Here is an 18536-nt window from a genome sequence, read left to right on the forward strand (position 1 = left end):
AAAGTTAACACATAAAGAAGTTACAGACCCAGTCCCCTTCAATGAAGAATGTATGAAAGCTTTCACTGAGTTGAGAGAGAGTTTGTGAGGAGCTCCAGCTTTGGGAATGCATGATTGCACAAAAGGCTTTTCACTGTTTTGTCATGAATGTGATGGTTGTGCTTTTTCTGTTTTGACACAGTTGCATGGAGGAACAAACAGACATGTGGCATATTTTTCTGCCACATTGGGTTCTATCACTGCTGCTTTGCCTGGTTGCTTAAAGGCAGTAGCGGCTGCTGTTGTAAGCATAGGTCAATGCCAAGGTATTGTGATGTGACACCCTTTAACTGTTTATGTCCAAAATTCAGTTGAAGTTCTTTTGACAAGAAATAAAACCCATTGTTTGACCAGTGCGTGCCCGTCTTACCAGTTATGAGTTATTGATCCTTGGTTCTTCTAATGTGGTTGTCAAGAGGTGTTTTGTTCTAAACCCAGCTACATTATTTCCTGTTAACATTAATGATTGAAATGATGCTAACGAGGTGGAACATGACTGCCTCAATGTCACTGAACTGTGCACGAAACCCAGACCTGCTACTGAGGATACTCCTTTAGAAGAGAATGATCAAGTTGTATTTGTTGATGGCTCCTTTTTAAGAGACAATGAAGGTATTCTGAGAGCTGGTTATGCAGTTTGCACCATCTCAGGGGTAGTCACAGCTCCGTGGCTTCAAGAAGTAGTTTCTGCTCAAGTAGCTGAATTGGTTGCTCTTAAACGAGCATGCCGCCCATCTGAGCAGCTCAAAGTGACAATATTTAAGGATAATCAATACGGATTTGGTGTTGTGTATGACTTCAGGCAGTTATAGCACGAGTGAGGTTTTATGACCTCATCAGAATCATCCATTCAGAATGGTGAAATAATTCATAGTTTGTTAAATGCTTTTCCTTTACCTCAGAAGACTGCGGTCGTGAAGTGTGCAGCCCATCAAAAGTAAAATGATTATGTATTGTTGGGCAATGCCTATGCTGACCAAATTGCCAGATATTGTGCACTCCATTGCATCACCTTCAATGAAGGTGGGGTGGTGGAAGTGACACTGATGAGACTAATCAAAGTTTCTTGATGTCAGTGGTTGATACCTGCGATGAAATTAAGAGGTTGCAGGAAGAGGCAACAGAGGAAGAACACAGAGGATGAACAAAAGCAGGTTGCGTTCAGAGAGAGGAGGATGGTGTCTGGATTTTAAGTTAAGGGAAAGTTGTGTTGCCAGATTGTTTGTTGAACTCGATAGCTAGATATTACCATTGTCAAGTTCATCTCGGAAGAGATGCAAAAATGTGCACATTCAAACAGACCTGGGACAATCCCAGATTTAGGTTGATTGCAGAAGCGGTTTGTGATGGATGTGTTATCTGTCAACAAATTAATGTAGGGAAATGCACTGTGGTTAATGTGAGCCACATAGGCAGATCAGGAGGTCCATTTAACAGAATGCAACTTGATTTTATAGAGATGATTGCCTGCAATGGATTCAGGTATGTGTTGGTTGTTGTGTGCATGGTTTCCCATTGGATAGAAGGCTGTCAAACATTAAGGAAGGATAGTCTCACTGTAACTAAGCTGCTGCTCAGGGAACTAATACCGAGATTTGGGGCCCTGGCTTCTTTGGAATCAGATCGAGGAACTCATTTTAATAATGAGATCATAAAATTGTTGTGTGGAGCACTGAACACTGAGCAAATATTGCACTGCAGTTACAGACCAGAGGCATCTGGATTGGTGGAACAAACAAATGGAACACTGAAAGCTCAATTGGCAAAGTTGTGTGCCTCTACAGCATTACATTGGCCTGATGCACTGCCACTTGTCCTGATGAGCATGCGTAGCACACCTGACAGGAAGACAGGACTGTATCCCCACAAGATTATCATGAGGTGTGCAATGAGGTTACCAGCAGTAACTGCAAATGCACTTGTGAACATATCAGATGACTTAGTGCTGGATTATTGCAAAGGTCTGGCTGATGTGGTCTGCTCTTTGTCTCATCAGTTTGAAGCAGCAACAGTTCAAATGGCTCAAGAACAGTATCATCACTTGAAAGCTAGAGATTGGATTCTAATAAAGAAACACGTAAGGAAGACCTGCCTACAGCTAAGGTGGAAAGCACTGTTTCAAGTTATCTTCGTGATGAAAAAAGCTGTGAAATGTGCTGGTCTTCTGAACTGGATTAATGCAAGTCACACACGCAAAGTTCTGTGTCCTCTTAAAAACAGAGTCTGATCCTGCAAGAGCGAATGCTGATGAAGAATGGGTTCAGTTCAACCAAGGTGTGAGGACAGAACAAGTGGCTGAAGCAGAAATTGTGCAAAGTGGTGAAAGTGCAAGCAGCTTTATTGCAGACAAAAGTGCAGGAGAGCAAGTCAAAGCCAACTGACTCCTGCCAACAGAGCAAAAGTTGTGAACTCAGTCACATCTGAGAAGAGAACTGTGAAAGGAGATTAATGGCCTGCAGCTGCGCATGAACTGGTTGCTGATTAACTTCCATCAATAACAGAAGTAGTCAAAGTGTCAAATCAGAATGAAGAGGAAGATGGTAGCAAAAAGGAAAAGAGGGCGAAGCCGCAGATACTCTTTACCTCAATGGATCTATCTTGTCACAAATAAATGGGAGAACAAGTTTTTGGCCTTTTGTTTTGACTGTGAGCATTCAGTTAATCATTCTGGAACTTGAAATCTCATTTAAACTAAGGCCCTGATTTATACTTTTTTGTGCTGCATTAGCGTCATTTTTTTATGCAAAATCGGTGCAAACTTACAAAATACAATTGTATTTTGTAAGTTTGCGCTGCTTTTGCATAAAAAAATGACACTAATGCGATGAAAAAAAGTATAAATCAGGGCCTAAGTTTTGAAGCAACCTTGCCAATTGATCAGCAAAGACATTTTAAGTGACCATAAGTGATCACCAGACTGTTTTTTTTTAAAACCAAACATTTTAAACTATTTTTGAGAACCTATTATGAACTTTTTGAAGATCGAGAACTGCTGTTAGTAGTGCAAAAAGACTTTGCAGATCCGTTTTGGATTTGATTTTTGCTCACTTTTGCTTTTTACATTTTTCTTTTTCTTTCCTTTTCTGACTCTACAGAAGTCATGAACCCAGGATAGGTTCAGCCCAGTAGATGTAAATATGTGTGCATTGGTTTGGTTATAGTGTGTACGATTGTGTGCATTTTATTGATTGCAGGAATGAGTGTTTCAGTCAAAGGAGATATGCAAAGTACAGCAGCTCCAGTGAAAAGAACACGACCATTTAAGCAGAAGTTTTATAAAGAAGAAGGATTGTTTTATTTATATGACACAAGGGGAGATTTGTCCTCCAGTGTTTGTTATAATTTGCTTGTGAATATGTGCACACAATGAATGTGCGCGACTGTTATGTGTGTAAACAAATTCCTTTGTCAGTACAAGAGGGAATCACCTATCACAGCTTACCATTGACATATGGCATTAGTTGCAGTTTATTATTAACCCGTTTGTACATTCAAGAGTACATTCAGTATTTCTATTTTAACTATAATGAAGTTTTCTCTTTTGCTCCCATTAATCAGCATTTGAGCAGCATTGCAAAGACTAAGAACATAGATATAGTAGGTGGGTTCTTTGAACCCACATTAACGTTTGGCAAAGCATATGAACACCAGAATAATACAACATGTCTCCTTACACAGGTAGAGAAGGAATTCATTCATCAAAATGATGACATAATGTGAGAAAACAGGACTGATTGCAGAGGCCCCCTAACTTTTTGCCCCCATTTTCCACTTTTTGCTGGTGTTTTCCTGACTCTGATGGTGCCCTGGGTACTGCTAACCAGTCCCAGGCCTGTGCTCCGTGTAAAATGGATATGCAAATTAGGCTAATTATAATTGGCTAAGTTAACCTACCTATAAGTCCCTAGTATATGGTAGGGCATGTAGGTTAAGGGACCACAGCATAGGTGGTGCACCCATAGGTGCACTGCTGAGGTGCCCAGTGTCATTTTAAAGGCAGGCCTGCCTTGCTGGCTGCTTTTAAATTAAAGTTATATGCAAATTCGACTTTGGAATTAAAAGTAGTTCCAAAATCTTAAACTACCTTATTTTTACATATAAGTCACCCCTAAGGTGTGCCCTATGTGCCCCTAGGGCTGGGTGCCATGTAACTATAAGCAGGGACTTTATAAAAATAGTTTTATAAGCCCTGGTGAGGTAAAAACAGCCAAAGTCGTTTTTCCCTCATTGTAGTAAATGACCTTCATAGGCTAGAATGGGGAGACTTTATTTTAATTTTTAAAGTCTCCTTAAATGATGCATACCAAGAGTTTGGTATCAAATTAATTGTTGTAATAAATCCCACAACTTCCAGTTGTTGGATTTAATATAACTTGTTCAGGTAAAGAGTTCTAAACTTTACCTAAAAAATTGCCAATTTCAGCCCTGCATTGTTTTTGCTGCTGTGCTCTGATTGGCCAGCGTTTAGCAACCTGGCCAGGTTGCCTTGATGAGGTGTAAAGTGGCCTGGCTTCACACAAAGGAATGTGCCTGTGGGAGGGAATCTCCCCTCAGCAGATGGTGAGGCAGGAAGGGGGAGGGCTGCCAAACTGGTCTTCAAAGGCAGAGAAGGACATTTGGAGCAACCAGCAACACCCCCACATCCTACAACCCCAAACAACTAGGTGCATCCTTGATTAGATTAGGAGAGGGCAGGAGAGGGGTGTGTTTATGATTTTTAGCCACACCAGTGGGTGGGCTCAGCCAGATGTAACCTCCAAAAATCAGATTCAGCCATGATGGATTTTTGGAGAATGTTGCCTCCTGGGATTGATTTTTGCCACACTTCCCAGGAAGTGGTCATCACAGGGGGAAGGACCCTGCACCTGATTGGAGAACCAGGACCCCCCTGCTTTTCACCCAGGAGCAAGGATAAAACTGGCAGACCTGCACCCACACCTCAGTTCCCTACCACATCCAACAAGGAAGAACAACAGAAGAAGAAGGACTGCCCTGCTGGACCCCTGGTCTGCACCTGGAACCTGCACTCAGAAGGACTGCACCAGCTGCACACTTGGGCTTCACCACAAGAAGGACTTTGCCTGGCTTCAACTGGTTCAAGGAGGGACTCCCTGTTTGCTACAGGTGAAAAATTGCTAACCAGAGTCCCCTGCACCAACTCCTGAAGAAAGCGACCAGCTGACCACTGTCCAGTGGCTAAAAAGGAGTTTGCGCCAGGTGCATTCTGGGAGTTGTAGTCCGCACCCCCCAAGGACCATCTCAGAACTTCTAGACCCTTGGGGTGAGTTGTGGACCCCAAAAGAACCTTAAAAGGACATCTGGGAGAAGCCCCAGAAGTTTGGAGAAGTTTGGACAACTTTTGAAAAAAAGCTCCGTAGAGGGACCGACCCGCCGCGGCAACTCAAGCCGGCTTGCCTCAACCGCGACCCGGCCTGATTTGCTGGTTCGTTCCGGTAAAGAAAATCTCAGAAAAAGAGACTTAGGGGGTGATTCTAACCCTGGCGGTCGGTGTTAAAGTGGCGGCCAACCCGCCAACAGGCTGGCGGTCCAAAAAATGGAATTCTGACCCTGGCGGGAACCGCCAACACAGCCCGCCAACTTAACACTCCGACTGCCGCGGCGGTACAGACAAACAGCGCGGCGGTTACCGCCAACAGGCAGGCGGAAGACAATGTACCGCCCACACTATCATAACTCACCAATCCGCCACCTTTTCCGGGGCGGGAGCACCGCCGATAAAAACACGGCGGAAACAGACTATGAACGGGAAAACGCTCACCTCTACGCACTCCACGAAGACGGAGGACAGCATGGAACCCGAATTGAACATCATACCTGCTCTCGTCTACCTTCTCATCTACCACGAGTACGAAGTCCGGCGCAGACGACAACGGTGAGTACTGCACCTACGACACACGGGAGGGGGAGGACGAAAGGTTACGGGCACACACATATGCGACCCCCCCCCCCCCCAATCATGTACTCACCAATGCAGAGCACCAAGTCACAGTGACACCACCCAAACACCCCTGAAAAATGCTAGGACATAATCATATTTGGAATAAATATTTATGTACCAAAAAGCTCCTGAAAATTATCGTACAACCATGAAAGATATCCACAACAAAACTAATGACATACACATCAGTGTATAACTGAAGTACCAAGTCCTGCACATCCTACGAATTCAGCATGTCCGTGGGCCAAAGTCTTGAGAAACAAGGGCAAAGCCCACACAGGAGACCTGAGTCCTTTGGAGAGAACACTGCAGGGGCATCAGATGTAAAAACTACAGGCACCTCAGGGGGAAGGGAAGGGGGGGGCACCACAGCCACATGAGTCCACGACGCCAGATCCACGAGGAGCCACCATGCCCACTGTTCAATCCTGGGGAGTGCAAAGCCACAGTCTCTCAATGTCTCTACAGTGGGTGGGCTGCCCACTGGACCAACCTGGGTAGTGCAAAGCCACAGTCTCTCAATGTCTCTACAGTGGGTGGGCTGCCCACTGGACCAACCTGGGGAGTGCAAAGCCACAGTCTCTCAATGTCTCTACAGTGGGTGGGCTGCCCACTGGACCAACCTGGGGAGTGCAAAGCCACAGTCTCTCAATGTCTCTACAGTGGGTGGGCTGCCCACTGGACCAACCTGGGGAGTGCAAAGCCACAGTCTCTCAATGTCTCTACAGTGGGTGGGCTGCCCACTGTGCCATCCTGGGGAGTGCAAAGCCACAGTCCATCATGTGGATGACAGTCTCCACTGGTCAAGGAGGAGGCATGGTGGGCACAATGAACCATCAACGGTGCTTGAGACGGCGGGGCCCAGCGGAGCGGTGCTTGAGACGGCGGGACCCAGCGGAGCGGTGCTTGAGAGGAAGGGCCCAGCGGAGCGGTGCTTGAGACGGCGGGGCCCTGTACAGCGGTGCTTGAGACGGCGGGGCCCAGCGGAGCGGTGCTTGAGAGGAAGGGCCCAGCGGAGTGGTGCTTGAGACGGCGGGGCCCAGCGGAGCGGTGCTTGAGAGGAAGGGCCCAGCGGAGCGGTGCTTGAGACGGCGGGGCCCAGCGGAGCGGTGCTTGAGAGGAAGGGCCCAGCGGAGCGGTGCTTGAGAGGAAGGGCCCAGCGGAGCGGTGCTTGAGACGGCGGGGCCCTGTACAGCGGTGCTTGAGACGGCGGGGCCCAGCGGAGCGGTGCTTGAGAGGAAGGGCCCAGCGGAGCAGTGCTTGAGACGGCGGGGCCCAGCGGAGCGGTGCTTGAGAGGAAGGGCCCAGCGGAGCGGTGCTTGAGACGGCGGGGCCCAGCGGAGCGGTGCTTGAGAGGAAGGGCCCAGCGGAGCGGTGCTTGAGAGGAAGGGCCCAGCGGAGCGGTGCTTGAGAGGAAGGGCCCAGCGGAGCGGTGCTTGAGAGGAAGGGCCCAGCGGAGCGGTGCTTGAGACGGCGGGGCCCAGCGGAGCGGTGCTTTAGAGGAAGGGCCCAGCGGAGCGGTGCTTGAGACGGCGGGGCCCAGCAGAGCGGTGCTTGAGACGGCGGGGCCCTGTACAGCGGTGCCTGAGACGGCGGGGCCCAGCGGAGCGGTGCTTGAGAGGAAGGGCCCAGCGGAGCGGTGCTTGAGAGGAAGGGCCCAGCGGAGCGGTGCTTGAGACGGCGGGCCCTGTACAGCGGTGCTTGAGATGGCGGGGCCCAGCGGAGCGGTGCTTGAGAGGAAGGGCCCAGCAGAGCGGTGCTTGAGACGGCGGGGCCCAGCGGAGCGGTGCTTGAGAGGAAGGGCCCAGCGGAGCAGTGCTTGAGACGGCGGGGCCCAGCGGAGCGGTGCTTGAGAGGAAGGGCCCAGCGGAGCGGTGCTTGAGACGGCGGGGCCCAGCGGAGCGGTGCTTGAGAGGAAGGGCCCAGCGGAGCGGTGCTTGAGACGGCGGGGCCCAGCGGAGCGGTGCTTGAGAGGAAGGGCCCAGCGGAGCGGTGCTTGAGAGGAAGGGCCCAGCGGAGCGGTGCTTGAGACGGCGGGGCCCAGCGGAGCGGTGCTTGAGAGGAAGGGCCCAGCGGAGCGGTGCTTGAGAGGAAGGGCCCAGTGGAGCGGTGCTTGAGACGGCGGGGCCCAGCGGAGCGGTGCTTGAGAGGAAGGGCCCAGCGGAGCGGTGCTTGAGACGGCGGGGCCCAGCGGAGCGGTGCTTGAGAGGAAGGGCCCAGCGGAGCGGTGCTTGAGACGGCGGGGCCCAGCGGAGCGGTGCTTGAGAGGAAGGGCCCAGCGGAGCGGTGCTTGAGAGGAAGGGCCCAGCGGAGCGGTGCTTGAGAGGAAGGGCCCAGCGGAGCGGTGCTTGAGACGGCGGGGCCCTGTACAGCGGTGCTTGAGACGGCGGGGCCCAGCGGAGCGGTGCTTGAGAGGAAGGGCCCAGCGGAGCGGTGCTTGAGAGGAAGGGCCCAGCGGAGCGGTGCTTGAGACGGCGGGGCCCTGTACAGCGGTGCTTGAGACGGCGGGGCCCAGCGGAGCGGTGCTTGAGAGGAAGGGCCCAGCAGAGCGGTGCTTGAGACGGCGGGGCCCAGCGGAGCGGTGCTTGAGAGGAAGGGCCCAGCGGAGCGGTGCTTGAGACGGCGGGGCCCTGTTCAGCGGTGCTCTTCTGCACCGCGGGCCCTGTTCAGCGGTGCCTATCTCCACGGCGGGGCCCTGTTCAGCGGTACTCTTCTGCACCGCGGGCCCTGTTCAGCAGTGCCTATCTCCACGGCGGGGCCCTGTTCAGCGGTGCCTATCTCCACGGCGGGGCCCTCTTCAGCGGTACTCTTCTGCACCGCGGGCCCTGTTCAGCGGTGCCTATCTCCACGGCGGGGCCCTGTTCAGCGGTACTCTTCTGCACCGCGGTCCCTGTTCAGCGGTGCCTATCTCCACGGCGGGGCCCTGTTCAGCGGTATTCTTCTGCACCGCGGGCCCTGTTCAGCGGTGCCTATCTCCACGGCGGGGCCCTGTTCAGCGGTGCCTATCTCCACGGCGGGGCCCTGTTCAGCGGTACTCTTCTGCACCGCGGGCCCTGTTCAGCGGTGCCTATCTCCACGGCGGGGCCCTGTTCAGCGGTACTCTTCTGCACCGCGGGCCCTGTTCAGCGGTGCCTATCTCCACGGCGGGGCCCTGTTCAGCGGTGCCTATCTCCACGGCGGGGCCCTGTTCAGCGGTACTCTTCTGCACCGCAGCCCTGTTCAGCGGTGCCTATCTCCACGGCGGGGCCCTGTTCAGCGGTACTCTTCTGCACTGCGGGCCCTGTTCAGCGGTGCCTATCTCCACGGCGGGGCCCTGTTCAGCGGTACTCTTCTGCACCGCGGGCCCTGTTCAGCGGTGCCTATCCAGCAGGTCAAGGGAGCCAGACCTGGCCTGGACTCCCTGTTCAGTCGCCCTCGGACCGTGACGTATCTGGACCCTTCGGGGACGGACTCCTGGCCTCCTTAGTGTCCTCCTTCGCAGCTGGGATGTGGCATGTGGGGTCCACCTTCTCTGCGCTCCTGCTGCCCTTCCGCTCCTTTGATGGGGCTCTCGGGCCCTTGCCTCCCCCAGATGGTGTGGGTGGTGAAGTGGCCGCACATTGCTCCTTGGGGGCAGCCCTGTCGGTCCTCGCACGGCGGTCCTTGGTTTTGCGGGTCCTCTTGCCGGGGGGGGGGCTGGACGTGTCCTTGCTGCAGCTCGATGTGTCACTGCTGGCAAAGGGTGGGCTCCAGAACCCAGGCACAACAGTGACACCCGAAGCTGGGCTGGTGGTGGCTGCGGTGCTCTTGGGACTCTTGGAAGATGGATGGGGGAGGTCATCGGGGGGAAAGAGGTTAAGGTTAGCCAGGAAAAGTTTTTTAGGGCCAAGGTAAAGGGTAGGAGTAGTGGAGATGGAAGTGGAGGTAGAGGAGGTGGTTGTAGGAGAGTCAGGTGTGCTGTCATTGGGTGAAGGTGCTGGTGCTGTAGGCTGTCGTGAGGTGGATGGCTGTTGGGTGGGTGGCTGCCTGCGTTTGTGTGTCTTGGAAGAGGGGGTGACAGACACAGTGGGAGAGGACACAGGGGACGTGTACATGGCAGTGGGGGTGGTGACTGCACGAGTGTGGACTGTACTGGAGGGTGAGGTGGTGATGGAAGCACTGGCTGATGTGGGAGTGCATGCAGGTGTGAGTGTAGACGTCACAGGGAGGGAGGAGGGAGACGAGGAGGAGGGGGACACAGGGGTGGCAGTGGCTGTTGGCATGTCTGCATCTGGGTGTTGCTCGGGTGAGTGTTTGCGGGATCTGTGGTGCTTGTGTTTGGATGAGCTGCTCTTGGGTGTTGAGGTGTGTGCAGGCTGGTCTGATGGTGTGGATGGGATAGGCTGAGGAACAGGAGACAGAGACAGGCTGGAGGCAGTCAGAAGAGGGAGGCTGGAAACAGGGACAATGGCTGCCGTCAGTGCTGAGGCCAGAGCAGTGAACGCTCGTTGATGGGCAGCCTGACCCGAATGAATGCCCTCCAGGTACGCATTGCTCTGTTGCACCTCCCTTTGCACACCCTGGATGGCATTCAGAAGGGTCGTCTGCCCAACAATGAGCGTCCTTACCAGGTCAATGAGCTCCGCACTGAGGGCAGCAGGGGCAACAGGGGCAGAGGCTGAGGTGCCTGGGGCGAAGGAGACTCGCGCCTTCCTGGGCGAAGCGGCACGGAGCGAAGACTGAGGGGCTGCTGGGAGGGCGGGGCTGGTGCGCTGGGTGGCGGCTGTACCTGTAGAGGCGGGGGGCACGGATGTTGCCACCACCCCTAGGGAGCTCCCATCCGAGGACGTGTCGCTTTCGCTGCTCTCACCAGCGGTCCCCGTCGTGGTGCTCCCCTCGCCCTCCGGATCACTGGTGCCCTCGGTGTCTGTTCCTGGGCCCACCGGGGCCTTGTGTCCTGCAGCTCCCTCGTGCTCCGATGCCATATCTCCTCCGCCTGATGATGCTAATGCACACATGCACAAGAAGATGAAGAAAAAGGGTGGGGGGAGAAAAAAGAAGACCAGGTTGAGTGCATGCAATGTCAACACAGTTGGCGGAGAGGACAGACACAGGTGCTTAATGCACTAAGCCGCGCATTCGGGGTACACTACTCAGTACTACTGACTAAGACAACAGGCCAAGAGACGTCAAACGCGCACATGGGAGATGCTGGACCTTCAATGGCTGTACTTGTCACCCTACAGAGGTGGGGGCCGGGGGCACAGGGCCATGCCTAAGGGAGAGGACTACACTACAGAAAGCGCCCTGGCCTAATGTCACCCACAGCCCTCCTCCCCCACCCAGACGCCTCCACTGCGCAGAAAGATAGGAGAATGTGCTGATACTCACCCCCTTGTGTCTGCTGTGATGTCTTAAAGCGCCCATCCAATTCAGGGTAGGCCACCGCCAGGATCCGGGACATCAGGGGGGTCATGGTGCGACTGGCACCCCTCCTAGGTTGGGAGGCCATCCCCAGCAGTGTTTCTGCGGTCTTCCTTGTTCCGCGGCGGATGTCCTCCCACCTCTTGCGGCAGTGGGTGCCCCGTCTGTTGTGGACCCCCAAGGTCCGGACTTCCTTGGCGATGGCACGCCAAATATCGATCTTCTGATGGGCGCTGACCTATTAGACATGTACAGGGTGGAAAGGAGGAAATCATCAATGGCCTGCATGTTAGATGTAATTGGCCCCCCCCCACCCAGTTTGCCATATGGCACATGCTCTCATCTGTCGGGCGTTGTACTCCTCATTCGCCCCCCACCCCACCCCACCAACTTACATCCACCCCAATCCACACAGGCATAGCCCATTCCATTAGCACCCGGGGTACTCACTTGTTGGTCTGGAGGACCGTAGAGTAGCCCATACTGGGGGAGGACCCCATCCACGAGCCTGTCCAATTCTTCAGACGTGAAGGCAGGGGCCCTTTCCCCAGTCACAGCAGCCATTGTATCTTCCAGACCGAGGTCACAGCAGCACTTGCAGTATAGGTCCTCTCCTGTGGATGATCAGGTCTCGAGTGATTAAGCAGATAGAAAATGGCAGTCACGTCCGCGGCGGTGCGTACCGCGGCGGTGCGTACCGCGACCGCCGGCGCACTTCGTTATTGGCTCCTGAAACCCATAGGCTTCAATGTTAACCAATGCGGCTTTGCGCCGCGGTCTTCGACCGCCTACCGCCACGGTGTGCCCCGCCAGCGCAGTGACCTCACATCCCATTGTCCCACTTCACAGGTCAGGCAGCCGCCATTTCAAGGGCCCACATGGCTTAATTTTGACTGCGACACACAGGCCTAGGCCTTGCATTGCCACACATACACGCCTTTCAACCCATTGCCATTCTTTAACTGTGCAAGCTGTCTGTACGTACCTGTGGTTTTGCTGACTCTGTGCTCCATGTTGTCCTTCCTAGGCACCGTCCGCTGGGACTTGGGATGAGAAGGAGGAATCCTCGCGTGTACCGACCGCTGGTGGACCTGTCGACAATGGAAGAACGCCATATAATCCTTCGATACCGACTTGACCGTGCCACTATCCATGAACTGTGTGCCCAGCTGGAGCCAGCCCTGATGTCCCCCATCCGCCAACCCACAGGGATTCCCCCTCTGGTGCAGGTTTTGTCAGTCCTCCATTTTTTGGCCAGTGGGTCATTCCAGACCACAGTGGCCATGTCATCTGGAATGTCTCAGCCTATGTTTTCAAAGATTTTGAGCAGAGTGTTGTCTGCCCTGATGAAACTCATGCGGAGCTACATCATTTTCCCCGAGGAGGGTGACTTGCCCACAGTGAAGGGTGATTTCTATGCCCTTGGACATATCCCCAACATCATTGGTGCCATTGATGGGACCCATGTGGCTTTGGTACCCCCAAAAGACGATGAGCAGGTGTACCGAAACAGAAAGAATTATCATTCGATGAATGTCCAGGTGGTCTGTTTGGCTGACCAGTACATCTCCCATGTAAATGCCAAGTTCCCAGGGTCAGTGCATGACGCGTATGTGATGCGAAATAGCAGCATCCCCTATGTGATGGAGCAGCTACAGAGACAACGTGTGTGGCTAATAGGTGACTCTGGTTACCCCAACCTGCCGTGGCTACTGACCCCAGTAAGGAATCCCCGGACAAGGGCAGAGGAACGCTACAATGAGGCCCATGGGCGTACAAGGAGGGTGATTGAGCGAACCTTTGGCCTCCTGAAGGCCAGGTTTAGGTGCCTGCATATGACTGGTGGATCCCTAATGTACTCACCAAAGAAGGTGTGCCATTTCATCGTGGCGTGCTGTATGCTTCACAACCTGGCTTTGCGACGCCAGGTGCCTTTCCTGCAGGAGGATGGTCCAGATGGTGGTGTTGTAGAAGCCGTGGAGCCTGTGGAGAGTGAAGAGGAGGAAGACTCTGAGGACGACACAGACAATAGGGACAGAGTGATACAACAGTATTTCCAGTAACACCCAGGTAAGAATCACCCACGCCATTTCACAATTGCTTCTAGCCTCCTGCATCTATAATTTCTGTAGTTCCCCACAGATGTTTTTTATTAATTTATGCCTTTCCCTTCCCTTCTCAGTGCTGTCTGACTCAGTACCTGACTTCTGCTTGGTTCGCCCATGAAATACAGCGTATTGACATTGGTATGTTGTCAGGACTAATTGACAGAACAGAAATTGAACAGTAATATGTTATCCCTTTGTTAATAATACAGCATGACTCAAAACAGGTTTGTGTGCAAAATGTGATTTATTTACAGTGCTAGATACCGGTACATGTGATTCTAAGGGTGATGGGTGGGGGTGGAGGAATATCCATGGCAGAGTCCAGTTCTCAGTCTCACAGGTGCATTGTTCTTTTGCCTGTGGAAGGATGGAGCATAGGCAGTTCATGGTTGGACAGGGTGGCAATGTGGGACAGTGGGAAGACTTGAGGGGGTATGTCCTGCTGGCGGGGGTCTTGACATCCTACTCTGTCTTTTTCTTTGGTCTCAGGCTCCTCTTACGGGGTGGTTGTTCTTCAGCAGGAGGTGGGTTTCTGGGGGGCTGTCGAGGTGTTGGGACCTCCTGTCCACTAGCGCCGGCGGAGGTGGTAGGCTGTTCCTGGTCCGGCCTAGTGACAGGGGCCCTGTGTGGTGCACCATGGTCCCGCAACGTGTCCTCTATCTTGTGGAGGGCCAGGACGATGGTCCCCATTGCGGTCCCGATGATTCTCAGCTCCTCCCTGAAGCCCATGTAGCGTTCCTCCTGCTGTGCCTGGATCTCAGTGAACCTGGCCAGTACCGTCGCCATCGTTTCTTGGGAGTGGTGGTAGGCCCCCATGAGGGTGGTGAGGGCCTCTTGGAGAGTGGGTTCCCTGGGCCTCTCCTCCCCCCCCTGTCGCACAGCAGCCCTCCGAGCTGCCCGGTTTCCCCCGGCCTCTGTCCCCTGGCCGGTGTGCCCGCTCCCACTGCCCCCTGGTCCCTGTTGTTGTTGGGGTGTCGGGTTAGCCTGGGTGCCCTGTAGTGGCGGACACACCGCTGATTGAGCTGTCCTAGAGACAGAGGCATGGGCCCGCTGGGTGGGAGCTGTGCTGGTGTCGGCAGAGGGGGTCGGGTCTGGTGTGGCCTGTGTCTGGGTGAGGGGAACCGACTGCCCAGAGGTCCCCGATGGTCCGGGCTGGTCATCAGGTTCACTGTCGACAGAGCTGCTATCCTCAGTGTGGGCCTGTTCCGGTGGTGGGATGGACACTTCTGGACCCTCCTGGCTGGTGTGTTGTCGTTCGGGTCCTGCATGGGGTAAGAGAGTTTGGTTATTGTTTCTGTGTGTGCAATAGCATGCGTGTTGTGGGTGCCCTTGTCCCCCAGTGCAGGCATTCCCTGGAGGGAGGTGTTGTGAGGGTATTTAGTGGGGGGGAGGGGTTAGTGCAGTGGTCATGCTGAGGTGATGGGTGCCCATGGTTTGTGTTGGCATGCAGGAGTTGGTGTTGGGATGGGTGGGTTGTGCTGGTGAGACATTGTCAGGAAGGATGTGTGCTGGGGGGTTGGGGGTGAGGGTGGGGGTGTGGGTTGGCATGCTGGTGGGGTGTGGGGGATATAGTAGTTGAGATGGGACTTACCAGAGTCCATTCCTCCGGCTACTCCTGCGAGGCCCTGAGGATGCAGGATGGTCAAGACCTCTTGTTCCCACGATGTAAATTCGGGAGGGGTGGGTGGGGGTCCGCCGCCAGTCTTCTGGACCGCGATGTTGTGCCTCGAGACCATCGACCGTACCTTCCCCCGTAGGTCGTTCCATCTTTTACGGATGTCGTCCCTATTCCTGGGATGCTGTCCCACCGCGTTGACCCTGTCCACGATCCGCTGCCATAGCTCCGCCTTCCTGGCTATACTGGTGTGCTGCACCTGCGAGCCGAAGAGCTGGGGTTCCACTCTTAGGATTTCCTCCACCATGACCCGGAGTTCTTGGTCCGAAAAGCGTGGATGCCTTTGGGGTGCCATGGGGTGGTGTGGGTGAGGTGTGGGGTGGTGTATGTGATGAGGAGTGTGTTGGTGAGTGGTGCTTTGTGCTACTATGTGGTGTGTGTGATGGTGTAGTGTGCCTCAGTGTGTCTTGCTTTGGATTGTCTGCTGTGTCTCTCTCTCCTTCTCTCAGTATTTGGGGTCGCAGGGGTTTGTGGGTGATGTGGGTGTGTGTTTTATAGTTGGTTGATTGTGTGGGAGTGGTGTGTGTATGTGTATCAGGTGTGTGTTTTTCAAATTGGCCAATGTGGCTGTGTTTTGGTGATGTGTGTGTATTCTGACCGCGGCGGTGTGTACCGCCAATGGAATACCGCGTTTGAATGACCGCCGTGTGGATTCGTGGGTCGTAATGGCATGGGCGTATTTCTGTTGGCGTGACGATGGAGGTTTGGTCATCTCCAGTTTATCGCTGCCCGCCGATGTGGCGGGATGCAGTGGAGGACGGATTTTTGGAGGTTTGGCCGTTATGGGTCAGAATGACCGTGGCGGTTGACCGCGGCCGCGGCGGTGTTATGGCGGTCTTCTGACCGGCGGTAAGGGCATTTTACCGCCGAGGTCAGAATCACCCCCTAAGTCTGAAGGTAAAAAGTTGACCGGCACCTCCCAGCCAGCGTATCCGAGGAAGGCTCCATTGATACACCATCATAATTTTATAGAGAGTAACCCTATTTAGATGATCTTCATAACTTGTTTTTGTCCTTTTCTTTTGCTTTTGCTGTTGCCTGCATGTGTTAGCCTGTTCCCTCACATGCAAGTCAAAGTTTGTGATAGAAATAAGGATTGTCCAGCCCTAATAATTATTAAACTTGTATTTTGATGATTTACTGCTTTGAAAACTGATACTAATGTGCAAATTGTCGGTTTGCTAATTTATGTTATTCTTCTGGAGTGTTTAATGGTACTGATGTTTAGTAGGTTAAAACTCTTTAGACGTTTTGGTCAGCCTTTGGTTTTCATGTTTGTTTATGTCTTAGTGTTGCACATCATATGTGACATTGATTTTGGGATTGTAGTAAAGCTTTGAAACTTTGTTCAATTTGGAGTTTGATTAAGTGTGAAATTGTTCATTGTGTCCAGAGTTTTTGTAGTTTTATGTCATTGATTTGTGATTGAATGAATCTGACTACTACACTCTTCACTCAGTCCAAAGATCTAGTTGACCTGGAGTGGTGAGGATAGTGATGGTGTCTCACCAGAGTGTTTACGGTTTCTGAACCCAAGGCGGGAAGAAAACTTCCATGAGCATTTCAGCAAGTGCAGTCTTTTAAAGTCCCTACATTCAAATGCGCACTCAGTTCAAGATCATTCTGAGACTTAACCCCTAGTGATGTATCATGTAGATAATACTCAACTCTTCGTTCCTCTTAAACAGTCTGCTTGTCTGCTGTATGGGCTGCAATAAGAAAGGATTCCTCAAGACCTCCTTGTAGACAGGATTGGGCAGTGTCAGTTTATGCACCAGCCCACCTCAGTCGAGCAATACTGTGGCTCTGGTGCAGATGCTTTTGTAGCAGTCTCCTTTAAGCAATGTGGTGCAGCTCTGCTTGGGTTGAGGGCAGATACAGGCCCATGCAGGCCAAAAGTGACTGAAGCAGGTGCAGCCCGTGACAGAGCCAAAGATGCAGCCACAATCAGACATACAATGGTCACAGCAATTGCAGACCCCCACCAAGCCTGAGATAGATGAAGCGTGTAGCGGCTCCCACTGGAAACTGGTGATAAGAGTCCAGGAAGACCCTTTATCACATGAGTCACTCCAGCTGCTCTCAGGCCGCCAACTCTCTTGGATGTCCCCAGTTTTCAAAATTACCATTTTGAAAATGCCTCTTTTAGAAAGTTGCCATTTTCTTACCATAGACATTTAGGCCCTCATTTTGAGACTGGTGGTCTTCAGACCACCAGCCTCGGGATGGATCGCTGCCAAAGCGGTGGTTCGACCGTTACCGCCACGGTCGGACCTCTGTCACCACCACTTGTTGGCTGTCTGATGGCCTGGTGGTGCCAGCGGTCCCAATCCGCCAGGGCAGTGCTGCAACCATCGCTGCCCTGGAGATTACGACCCCTCTCCCCGCCGGCATTTACATGGCAGTTTCATCGCCATGTAAAGGCTGGAGGAGACGGGGTGCCAGGATCCGCGGAGGGGCCCCTACACTTCCCATGCACTTGGCATGGGCAGTGCAGGGGGCCATCTGGCCAGCCCCCTCATGCAAATCACTGTCTGCTTTGCAGACAGTGATTTGCGCCAAGGGTGCTAGTGCACCTGATGCACAACAGCATTGCTTCCGGCTCTATTATGAGCCAACGTAAGTGTTGTTGTGCGTTTCCTGCTGGCCCAGTGGGAAACTCATAATAAGGGCTTTGGGAGGGCTGCCGAATAGGCGTTAACCCGACCGCTGTAGTTTGGCAGACGGCATTTTCGCCCACCAAACTCACAATTAGGGCCTTAGTGCCTGCAGCCTTTCTTTCGTTCACACGACTGGGTGTAGTTGACATTTGGACTTCTTATATTCCTCTGAGACAGATGAACACAATGAGGAGCTTAGTTGTGCCTGGATGGGCTATCACTGGCAGGATGGAAGGGAGGAGCTAGGCACAACTCTGCTTACACTTGAATAGGCTGTGCCCTGCCTCCACACAAAGGGCTGCTTACCCCCTGTAGCTAGACTGGGGCAAGGGCAGGAAGGGCAGGACACATGTGCACTTCAAAGGCTTGCTTCGAATAGCTTTACCCCACTTCAAAGGCACAACTGGGTATAAATACTGGACTTCAGACACCAACTTAAGTTCACTTCTGGAACTGTGGAAACTCTGTCTGGAAGAAGGACTGCTGTGCTGCTAAAAGGACTTCCACTCTGCTGGACTGCTGCTCTAAAGGACTGCTGCCCTGCTGTGCTGACCTGCTGCTATCTTGCCTGGGTGGGAAAAACTGTAACTGCATCTCTTGAACCCAGAAATCAGGGTAACTCCAGGGGCTATTTTGGCTGTTGTCCTGATCTGAAGCCTCAGGGACACAGCAAGATTCAAACGACCTTGCACCTGCATCTGGACTCTGCCATC

This window comes from Pleurodeles waltl, chromosome 5 (genome assembly GCF_031143425.1).
Source record: "Pleurodeles waltl isolate 20211129_DDA chromosome 5, aPleWal1.hap1.20221129, whole genome shotgun sequence".
Taxonomy (NCBI): Eukaryota; Metazoa; Chordata; class Amphibia; order Caudata; family Salamandridae; genus Pleurodeles; species Pleurodeles waltl.